Consider the following 12,151-nt stretch of genomic DNA (forward strand, 5'->3'; position numbering starts at 1 on the left):
TGGTGTTGGTGATTGGTAATTGTTGTTGTATAGTTGGTTGGTTGTGTTTCTCTGTGGTTCGCGAGGCGCGTCCTCGACTGAGTGGAGTCACTTGCGGGAGTGACTTTGTAATACCCGTCCTTTTAGGGACCCGTTGACCGTCATTGACTAACCGTAGACACCTGTCTAGACGTTTGGAAACCTTACGAAGTTACCCTTGTGACGTAGTAACCCTTGGAGTTTAGAAGGCTCGATCTAGCGGAGGCTACTCGATCGAGTAGCTCAGTCACTCGATCGAGTAAGTTACATACTCAATAGAGTTACGGGAGTTCAGCAGGGAAATATAAATCGTGATATCGTGAAACCAAATCATTTCATTTCCTTTTCTCCTAAACCTAGATGCCGTCACCTCTCTATTCCTTCACCTATATTCATCCTTTTAGAGCTTTTGAGAGTGGAGACACCACGGGGATGGGAAGCATGAGCCGGGTAGCGGTCTTGTTGCCGAAATATTATGTATAGGTATGTTTTCATCATCATCGTCTTCCTTGGTTCCGTTTGTGGTTGTGGCAGTAGTAATTGATGGTCATACTGTTTGTTATAGGTTGTTATGGTGGTTGTTTGTCGTCTTATGGTCGTGTGCGGTATCGCTGTGGATTACAAGAGGTAGGTTTTCCTACTCAGTACTGTTGGTTGTATAGTATGTTGTTTATAGATTCTGGTTGTATTTGGTGTTATGGTTGGTAGTGTGGATTGGTTGTAGTTTGTTGTTATTTGATTGTCTCTAGTTCGCGAGGCGCGTCCTCGGCTGAGTGAAGACGCTTGCGGGAGTGGCCTCACGCCCTTGATTTGCCCTCTGTGGAACCCGCAATAAGAGGGGATGTGCACATTAAGGAACATGGGTTTCGCTCGGGATTGATTAGCGGGGATTTGGTGGGTACGACTGCGGTCTTCTACTGGTGGCGAGGATTACTGGTTATGATTGGAAATCTGGCAGGACTGGACCTTCGGGCAGTCAGAGGAGTGTGGGTGGTTGGAGAAGGTGATATGTGTATGTTTGTTGTATCTAGTTCTGTGTGTTCCTTCAGTTACTGACCTTGTGTGGTGTTGTTGTGTTTTCTTCTTGTGTTCTTTCTGCCGTGACCCACTATGGTGAGCTGTCGGTCTTAGCAGGTTTATATCTGGATCATAGCTGATTGCTTGGAGGGACGAGTCTACCACGAGTCATGACAGAGATAGTCTCACGTAGTTGATAGATGTCACGAGTTGTATCTTTTGTTTTGGTTGATAACTTGTAAATAAATATAATTGTTCTTTTATCGACATTTGATTATTACTATTCCTTGGGCAACCAAGATGGTAACGCCTTTATCTGTTGGGGAAGGTCTTGTTAAGACTCCTTGGTAGATGGGGGTGTTACAAAGTGGTATTAGAGCGACAATTTTGGAACCTGTAACTAATAAGCCTAATGAACGTAGTGAGTCTAATAAAATGAACCCCGTGTATATATGTTGAGAGCCCGGCAGATGCTTGATTTTGGGTGAGAAGGCGCCCTCATTTCAAAATCCTGGCCCCAATATGCTTTACCCAGCCACTTCGAATGGGAATATTGAGTCGGGAATTGTATGTGTATAGTTGTGTGTGGTATGTAGAATGGATATAGCCGTGTTTGAGTTTGTTGTGATGTCTTGTGTGTGCAAGTAGTAGTGCCAAAACGTGCTAGTGTTGTGAATAACTGGAAGTGTGTGTGTGTGTGTGTGTGTGTGTGTGTGTGTGTGTGTGTGTGTGATAGAGAATGGTGGATGTGTTGAGAGTTGCATATGAGTATCGGATAATGTGACGGTGGTAATGAGTTGTGAATATCCATATATGTGCTTTAGTTAGTATTCATGTCATGTGATGTTGTGGAATTTGACATGTAAATGATTGGTATACTCTTGTGAATTAGTGTAGCAGTATGAATCGTGATTTCTGATTTTTGGATTGTTGTAATGTGACAAGCAATAGCGCAAGTATGGATAGTAAGTAATAGTAGTTTGCTTAATGGAATGTGTAATATATTATATGTTGGAGTTTTGTCCTCCATAATAGTGCGTGATAATATTATTAAATCTCATTAAGGAATATGCATGGGATATTCATTGGCAATACTAGTCAGCTGATCAACGTATATCGGTAACGGTTGGCCAACTAGGGTTTGACGTTATTGTCGTGAGACGGCAGTGTTCAGCTGATCCCTTCCTGTCACACCTAAAGGAATGAACCCCAACACGAAAACTAATTAATTGTATGAGATACAGTTTAATTAGTCCCTTGATAAATTGACTAAGAGTTAGTTGATTAATTAATTTAGAGAGATATTGAGTTGTGAACTCGAGGCGCAGAAATTATTATTTAATTATGCGATAATTAAATAATAAATTTTTTGAGACGGGAATTAATGATTAAGTAGTTAATTGTAAATCAGTACTAATTGACTAATGTGATTAGTATCGGTACGTAAAATATATGTGTAGCTATACACGTTGATGTGACCATAATTGGCGCATATTTAGCCCCCGAATTACCCTTGTTTCCATGCTTTTTAGTGCTTATTTGGGTCATTTCTTATCTTTAGTTCTTTGTTTTGCATATTCTTTGAGATTTTGATCCCTTGGTAGGAAAGGAGTAAGAATCTTGCATTTTCATGGCAAATCGAGACTAAATTGATCAAATTCAATGACCAAGCATCAAGGAGAGACAAGATTAGAAGGCCTTTGTACATATCTTAGTAGAAGAGCAATGTTGAGAAAAGATCCTTGAGTCCCCAAGGAAATCCCCAAGGAATTTATGAAGAAAAGGGAAGAAAAGAAGAAGTTACCACGCTGACTGACAAGCCGAGCGGATTGTCAACAATCCGCCCGTCCTGCCCTTGCACAATCCGAGCGTCCCAGCTGGAATCCGCTCGGATTCCCCCTCAGCAATCCGCCCGGATTCCCCAGAATCCGCTCGGATTCCATCGCCCAACACTACTACAAAAAACATCAAAGAAACCGGTTAAAAAGGCCATAAGAAACCAGTTTATAACCGGTCTCTAGCTCATAGGTGTCTTAGCCTAAAAGACCGGTTATTTGAACCGGCTTCTTTGGTAATATCAAAGAAACCGGTTGATACCAAAAACTGGTTTCTTTGACTAGTGGTTAAGACACCAGTTATTGGCCAAAACCGGTTTCTTTGATATTACCTTTGAAACCAGTTTTGGATTAAAACCGGTCTCTTTGGTATTACCTTTGAAACCAGTTTTGACCTTAAACTGGTCTCTTATATTTTATTTAAAAACAAAAAAAAAAGAATTCAAACAAGTCGAGACCTACATAATATTAATCAAAAATTATAATCATTAAAATATTACAATTATTAATTTACATAATCACCATCAACATCCAAAAGCAACCAATTTACAATTATATTCCCCAATTATACACGGAACAAATCAAGCAAAATACTAGCTCTTCAAGCTAACTTTGTCGTCGAAATCATCTAATCTATACCCAAACTCAAAGACATCACTCTAGCCTTGCTCCTGCACAAAGGGAGAAAAAAAAGGCGGTGAAAAAAAACAAGCAAAGATCTTTGCACAAAGTACGTACTCCGTACTCTCGATTCATAGTCCGTGTGGTCGATGTTTTTAAATCCCCTACACTTATTTACAATATACTCATGCAACCAAGGCAGAACACTGCACATCGACAAATAGCAACAAATGATTAAAGTAAATGATTACTTGTAAATTTATTCGAATCCAAAACAGGTAAATTGATCGACCCTAATTAGCAAGTCTAACCATTTGTGTCTGATACTTCAAACACAACAACAATAAAGCTATATGTATCGTTAAGAACAACAATAAAAATCCTACACCAACCTAATTAAGAATAGATCGAACAACCCAAACCTTAAAAAATTAAAGCGAAATTGATGAAAAATGAGTACCTATTATCGAGGAACTGGCCGGCTCGAAGGAAGAGAAGCGATAGTTTTGAGGTTGATAAAACTCCCTATGTGTACTTAATCAAACTAAGAAACCGGTTTTATATACAACACGGATATGAATAATGATAAAATTAAGCAAATGGGTGAGAAAAGGTGCATACCAACTACATGACTACTCCACTGAGGAGAAGTCAATACCAAATTTGATCCACTAAGGGCCTCGGTTGGAGTATCATCAAAACTTTCTAGGCTTGGCCTGTATGTAGGATCAACTTGAAATGAAAATTCAAGAAAAAGATAGTTAATGTGGAATGAAAGAAGAGCAGTCTTTTAGTTATGGCTTAATTTCGAACACCGTCACCACAGTTTTACTATTATAGCAGTTTATTTATTAATTTCCTGAGGACTGACTTAATTACCTATGTATAGCTTGTCATTTATATTACCCAGTCTCGTCTAAGATGTGGCATGTCCGACTGTTGGACACGGTTATTTTGGGTGAAAGTTTCATTTCTTTGATCTGAAATAAAGTGTCGGATGGCTTCATGTCGGACACACGAGACATGATGGTGAAAGTTGTACAGAATACAATGCACTTGACAAAGATAGGGAGACGACTCCATATACTGGAGCCCCTTACAATCACTGTCGTAACATTGTTGTTAATGTTGTATCAATACTAGACATATCAACTAATTAAAAGCTTATCAGCTTATTGCACCGTAGTCTTATTTGAAAATTTGTGACTGATGGTAAAAACTAGCTAATAAAACGGTCATAGGAATGCTTCAGGATGATTAGATAAATACAATAGGAGATACAAAACTTAAATGGAAGTGGAGACTAGAAACATTACAACAATCTTGTAGCCGAATCAACTCGTTGCATTCCGTATCTGTCTTTGTTTTAATAATCTCCTCATCCTGTACAATACTGACTCACTATCAGGAACCCGTTCCGGTTATCGTCATATACATACATTAATACTTAATATAAGAAGACATATAAACTACTCCTAAGTAGATAAATGGAGCAAATAAAAGCACTAACTATTTATAAACCACAACAGCTAGATTCCTGGAAAGTGTGTCCCGGTATGTAGGATACAACATCATTACCCCACTAAATATAGATAAGTGGTTGTTGCCCCAATATACGGAGCTCCAATGGCATGTATGTAATATGTAGGAAACACCATTATTACCCAATATAAATGTAGATACAATGGCAGGAAACCAAAATGAATTTTGGAAATTAAAATAGAAATAGAAACAATATACGGAGCTTGTCATTTACTATTCTGGCTTTCCAAATGGCTTCACCAAAATAATAGTATTCAACAACACAATAGACGCATGATGAAGGAGCAAGCACTTTACAAAAATGGTTTCACCAAAAGGAGTCCGAGTACGGCGGTTGAATATGACCAAACTCAACGAAGTTTTAACAGTATAAAAGGACGGTTTTTAAACGATCTATGTCCTGCTTTGATAACTACTCCACACAAATGCTAAAAATCAGAGTATGGCGGTGAATGCTAGTTTTGTACCCTCTTATAGTAAGATAGTCTTGTTCTTGAACAAGATTTGAACCTGTCTGGGCTGCCTCAATTCAGACATGTCCTCTTTAAGAATTTCTTGATTAAAACCAGAAATAAGGAGATTATTGTTTAACTTAACTTGTGGAAATTGTAGCAACTTCGCCTAACTATAATTTAACAGATGCTAAAAACTGTAGTCATAAGGAAGCTAGCCCATTGGAAAGGCGTAATAGTAAATGAACAAGCTCCGTATATTGGGTAAAGTTGAAATAGAAAGAAGAATAGAAGAAAATGAGAGTGACCAAAGGAGAAAGGACGAAGCCGAAACCAGCATCAGCGTGGAATGAAAGAAGGCGAGGCATGTCATTGCTTTAGTCAATCTCTACTCCATAGTAACGAGACTCCCCTTTATCCCGTGCTCTTTCACCCAACCGAGAGAGCAATAAAGAAACAATTAAGTGAACGAAGCTCAAACAAATTCACTTACAGGTCCAATTTCTTCAAGCTTTTCCGGATGGCAGAATGCCACCACTGATGTCCTCTCCTTTTTCAAATTTGTGATTAACCGATGCACTGCACTCTTAAACACGCCATTAGACATTTTACCTGAACAAGCGTGTCATCCATTTAGAACCTCAAAAGCATTCAGGTTACTGTTAGAAAGTTGTATGCAACAAACAAATAAATAAAGCTGACCTCGCCGAGATGACCAATATTGACAAAGAGGCCACCAGGAATAACATGAAACTTGTACCACTGGTCATTATTAAGAACCTCAAGGCCTTGATGATCGATAAGTTTATGGATATTGTTGTTCCATCGGCATGTCGTGGGAAGCCTTGAACTTTGTCAGGGAACGGGGCATCGTCCTCCTCAATACTCAATACTCAATACTCAATACTCAATACTCATAGATTGATAGATTGATACAGAGAGAGCAATAAACAAAAAATTAAGTGAACAAATCAATACCTAAACTATCCTTTGCTCCTATAAAATTCAATAGAAATTAAAACCCTAAAAATTAAAACGAAATTGAAGAGAAATGAATACCTAAATCGAGGAACAAATATATGCAAACGATAATTTTGAGGAACAAGTGATAGATTTGGCTGAAAGGAATTATCGCCAATCTTCTTAATTAGGACTGCGTTTGGTGGTGGTGATGTGCGGTGAGGCGAGTATTGGGGTGTTAACTGATAGTGGTGGTAAATGGTAAGTGATAACCCATATGTGCTAAGTAACAAATGAATTAAAAAAAAGGAATAAAAAAGATCATGAAAAAATCCCAAAAAGATAAGAAACCGGTTTATATACAACCTGGTTTGTTAGCTTATTTTAAGAGACTAGTTTTATAAAATCAACAGTTTCTTATGTTGAGAGACCGGTTTAAGAGTTTAACAGGTTTCTTATTAGTGATCTCTTTGCTATTTTTTGTAGTAGTGCAAATCCGGCCGTCCCGACCTTAATCCGCCCGGATTCCTTCACAGCACGGGTTGTCTTCTTCAAGCTACGAAAAGAGAAGCCCTTCTCTCCAAAAATACCGGCTTCTCCTTGCTCAACTTAAAAAGTGTAATTACTAGTTTAGCCCTTAGTTAACCCTAATGCATCCTCCCTAATTTTCACTATAAATACCCCATTAGTCTAATTAGAGGAGCATGTTCTTCTTATCAATAATTAGTGTAGTTAATATCAATCAAATCTCTCTTCAATATTGTAATCAAGTATTAATCAAGTTTTAATCCAAGTTTTAGTTCTTTAATCTCTCTTTTGTTCATCCTTTATTTTGGGTAATTGAAGATTATTTGGGTTATTATTGGGAGATTGACAACCTCTCAATCTAGCATTCAAGTACTTCTATTATTCTTGCTTTATTATTGGAATCATTAGTAGGTATAATCTCTTAATCCCTTTTTAATTATTGTTAATTACTTTCATTTATTCATCATGTTTCATATTGTTGGTATGATTGACAACCTTGCTAGCATGATCAACATGATAATGAGTGAGTAGTCTCTTAGCTAGGGTTAATGGGTGATTAGGGAAACCAACATGGGGAATGATTCATGCTTAAATTAATATGCTTTCATATCTTATTTGCTTGCTTGTTTTGATCTCAACTCATGCACATGTTATATTTGATGAAATGCTAAGCCTATGAATCCTTGCATTTACTATCATCTCCTATCTTTTGAATGAGACTTGTAAGACATAACCCAACTCGAGTCTCATTAGACCATGCATGTTGTTGAGTAGGGAAGATTAAGTCGACTTGTAGGTGTTGTACAATCTAATCGATTCGGCTCCGGGACCCAAACTTTCCTAGGATTGTAAGATATAACCCAACTCAATCCATCACAACAATAATTGCTTGCTTATAATTTGAGAACATGTTTGTATGATCATATCCCATTATTCCCCTATGACCCCATGACACCCTAGTGCCTTTAATCAATTGTTTACACCCCTTTAATTCATCTTGCTTGTTTATTTTCATTGTTATTCTAGTTTAGTAACCTTCTACATCAACCCAATTTGTGACACCCCTTAGACACCACTAGTTACAATAGAAATCTCATTTCAACTCCCGTCCCTTGGGATCCGACCTTTACTTGCCTCTTTACTAATTGTAGAGTTGCTTGTTAAGCTATAAATTGTGTTTTGATTCGACCGTGACCAACGACCACATCTATTTACTTGTGAATACGAAACGGACCGATCACACGTATATTTACGGAGTGTTTTAGACAAAATTAATTGGGAAGCCTTTAAACATAAAATGATGTTTAAATAAAATTTACACGTATTTGTGCGACAAATATAAGAAGCAAAATGGACCCGTAAATGGGTCATTTGGACCGTGTAAATGGTAATGTGATTGTGTGTTGTTAGACACAATTAGTACTAATGCATGCATTTTGATTGGGTGCACTTCCCATTGTGCTTTTTTTCTTACCCATACCCATGTATATTGGGTGGAATAAAATAAGAAAAATAAAAAGCACTCCACTCCCTCTTCCAACCGCCATTTACTCCCTCCACCATACTTCACTTTGGTTCTTCATTTTTCTACACAATCTTTTGCATGTGGAGAAAATAAATGTATTCTCTCTAAAATTAATATAAACATTTTTACTAAGTTGTTAGTAAACAAAAATTGTTACTAAGATTGTTAGTAATGTTTACATATTATCAAGGGTGATCTTACTAATATCTAGTTAATATTAGTAAGGTTGTTGGGTAAGTTCTTGGGTGCTTTTGAGAGGAGGCTTTCTCTTTGGAAGCTTGGGTTATGGAGGATCTTGCCATTGATAAATAGCTCAAGAACAAACCAAGATGGTGATCTTGGTTGTGTCCAAATACTACCATTTTTCAATGTAAGGAATATTATTTTCCTCATCTTTTATATTAATATGCTTTTATATTGCATGCATGTTACATAGATCACATAAACACAAATTATGAGATAATTTGATTTTTAATTAGAGAGTCTAATTAGAATCTATGATCTTTCATTATAATCACATGTTGAACGATCAAACCTGGATATGCGAAAATAAAGTAGAATAATATTGTTGTTACACATGTACATGTGACTTGAAGTATTCCGTAGTTGGATTAAATTTTAAATGTTGGTATATGATGGATGATATATGTGTTGTGTTCGGTTGAGGTAATCGTGTTACATGTGAGTAGTGTTAATTGATAGTGATTGTGTGGAAATAATCAGTGACGAGTACGAAGTGCACCTTGGACTCGGAACGAGTTGTTGTTTTGCAAGAACCATTAACCCAATTCGTAACCTTTGACCTTGCTCCTAGTCTTATTCGACCGAGTACGAGTGCCTACACGACCAAGTAGAGTTTACTCGATCTAGTAGTTTGGTTATTAGATAGAAATCATTGGAAATGCTAGCAGAAACGTGATCGAGCAACTCCAACTCGATCGAGTAGAGGCCACTCGATCGAGTAACCAAGTCACTTGATCAAGTAAGTTGCTACTGTACCCGTGTTTGGACGGGATACATATGCTCTATTTTTTCATTCTCTTCAATTTCTCTTCTTACTCTAAACCCTAAACTCTCCCTAAAACTTATGTTCTCTCTAATTCTTGGGTAATTGTGGTTGAAATCTCCTTGCTAATTCGTTCAATCGTTTTTCAACTCATTCAAGGTAAGATTGCTACTCTCTTTCTTTGCTTTTAATCCATTAGTAGCATATAAAGTGTTAATTTTCTGAAAAATTTGATTTATACTCATGGATTTTGACTATAGTTGTGGTATTTTGATAAAATTACTTTAATTCGTTGTTGTTGATGCTAGAAAGTACAAAATCTAATTGATTTGGGGGTATAATTGGGACCAAAATTTCTAGGGTTTGTCTTATAAACCTGATTTTATTCATCTTTTGCTTACCTAAAGAGGTAAATAGACTAAAGGGATGTTATTGGTATTGTGTTTGTGTTGGAATATGTGTCCTCCGACAATAATGCGATCACGACTGTTGATCATGATGATCACATGTTTAAGTCTCATTAAAATGAATACAATTGGGAAGTAATATTGTTATCAAGCAACCGGTCAACATATATCGGTAATGATTGGTGACTAGAGTTTGACATTACCGCGTGACGGTGGTGATCAGTTGATCCCCTAGGTCATACCTAAAGGGCAACCCTCTTAATTGATTATTTAATTAATCGTATAATGTTACGAGTTAATTAAATTACTTGAAAATTGACGGACGATTTTGGAAGTAAAATTTACGTATCATATTGAAATGTGATTAAATGAGATACGGTCTGAGTAATTAAATTGTATAGTTACTCGGATGAAATGAATTGTTTAATGTAACAATTAAATCGAATGAATTGTTATAAATACAATCAGTTGTGATTTATAAATTGGTAAAATATTTTGGACAAGTAATTATGATATTACTAAGTCGATTTTTGTATGTGACGTATTTTTATTAATACGTTGATTTTTAATATGTTAAAAATACATAACAAATATATGTGACATATGACATGTAACATATTGACAATTGACAAAATTAATATGGAATCCATATTAGCTAAAGGTGCCGAAAATAGGAGGGGATGTTAAGCTAATTAATTGTTTAATTAGTGGCAAAACACAATGATTAAAGGCAACCCTAGCCTTGCATACCTATTGTTCCTTGTGAAGAACAATTTCTTCATGCATTGGCTCCCTTTATGTCCTCTCTTACACGGTTTTGGAGAAGAACAATTCATCATTGTTTTTCTTCTAAATTTACCTAATATTACACTAAAAGGAGTTAGTGTATTCATTCATTCAACTCATCCAAAATATTAGTTTTCTAGAGAAATAAAATCCTCTCTTTATCTCTCATCAAAACCGAAAATATTCAAAGTGTTAACAATATTTTTGGTTCAATTTTCTACTATAATTAATATTATACTAGTTTTGTAATATTAATTAAATTAAAAGGAGCCTTGGGTATAATACATAGGGAGAGATCTTACTCTTAGATCTTTGTTCTTCCATTGGAATAAGCTCAAGAACAAAAGAGAAAGGTGATCTCTTTTGTGCCCTTATAGCCGAAATTTACCATGTAAGGACATGATTTCTCCTCTATTCATTTTATTGTTTGCATGCATAAGATCCGTTTTAATTTATGACAATTTAATTAGACATATATGAATATGTTAAATATGTATATGAATCTACATTTCCTTCAATTGGTATCAGAGCCACGGTTGTTTGCATGCAAATTGGTTAAAAGTTTTTCCGAGTTATATGAATAACAAAATAAAACTTGTAAAATTTGTGTTATTATGATATATCACGAAATAATTACATGCATGTTAATATTTCTGGTCCTAAAGTGTTTTAGGATTTTTTGGTTAATTTTTCGGATTTTTATTGTTCATATTTAATAATAATGACATTTAAATGTGATTTTATGAGTAAAAATGTCATTTTTGGTCGAAAATTAGCTATACTTCGAATTTTCACTTGGTTTTTGGATATGTTGTTACATATATAATTTTGAGATAACCTGTAAATTTTCATAATTTTTGCACTTGTTATGCTCGAAAAATGAATTTTTCATTATTAAATGCGGATTTAAGAGAAAAATAGGTTAATATGAGTTAAATTTCGAATCTGGTCATAGAAAATTAATATGTTGTCACATGCAATTTTACAAGATGTGTGTAAAATAATTGGCTATAGAGAAGTCTTTTAGCATGATTTATGAATTTTTGAAGAAAAATGGCATAAATAGTGACATTATTAGTTGAAAATTAATAAAACATAAACTATGACTAAGGAAAAACGTCTAATGTTGCATTTTATTATATTTTTCCAGATCTAAAATGAAAAGTTAATGAAAATAATTTTTCCATGTTTTTATGATTATTTTATTAAATATCGATAAACCGCAACATTGTTTTTCCGGAAATTTTCGAAATTTTTAACCTAAGATTTTGAACATTATGAGTGTCATGGAATTTTTCCAGAATGTTCATGAATTTAAATTTCAAATTTTGAATTTATTTGAAATTTTTCGATTTATTTGAAGTTTAATGGCTTATTTTTGTAATTTTTGGTCCAATTATGAACAATTTTATAAATAAAAGGTTAATTATGGTCAAATTATTAGTGAAGACTAT

General features: G+C 35.3%; 2 long non-coding RNA genes across 3 annotated transcripts; both read right to left on the reverse strand.

Annotated features, from left to right (window-relative positions):
* Positions 1-3,311: 3,311 nt before the first annotated feature.
* On the reverse strand, positions 3,312-4,827 carry LOC141602125 (uncharacterized). Of its 2 annotated transcripts, XR_012524378.1 has the most exons (3): positions 4,808-4,827; positions 3,952-4,207; positions 3,312-3,541 (listed from the first exon to the last, which is right to left on the reverse strand). It is a non-coding gene; the product is annotated as an uncharacterized LOC141602125 (long non-coding RNA). The 2 variants fall into 2 exon arrangements; XR_012524377.1 differs by lacking the exon at positions 4,808-4,827 and having other exon boundaries at positions 3,952-4,294.
* A 25-nt stretch (positions 4,828-4,852) lies between these two features.
* On the reverse strand, positions 4,853-6,765 carry LOC141602177 (uncharacterized). The gene is made up of 3 exons (XR_012524382.1): positions 6,188-6,765; positions 5,979-6,097; positions 4,853-4,874 (listed from the first exon to the last, which is right to left on the reverse strand). It is a non-coding gene; the product is annotated as an uncharacterized LOC141602177 (long non-coding RNA).
* Between the last annotated feature and the right edge of the window lie 5,386 nt (positions 6,766-12,151).

This window comes from Silene latifolia, chromosome 1 (genome assembly GCF_048544455.1).
Source record: "Silene latifolia isolate original U9 population chromosome 1, ASM4854445v1, whole genome shotgun sequence".
Classification (NCBI taxonomy): domain Eukaryota; kingdom Viridiplantae; phylum Streptophyta; class Magnoliopsida; order Caryophyllales; family Caryophyllaceae; genus Silene; species Silene latifolia.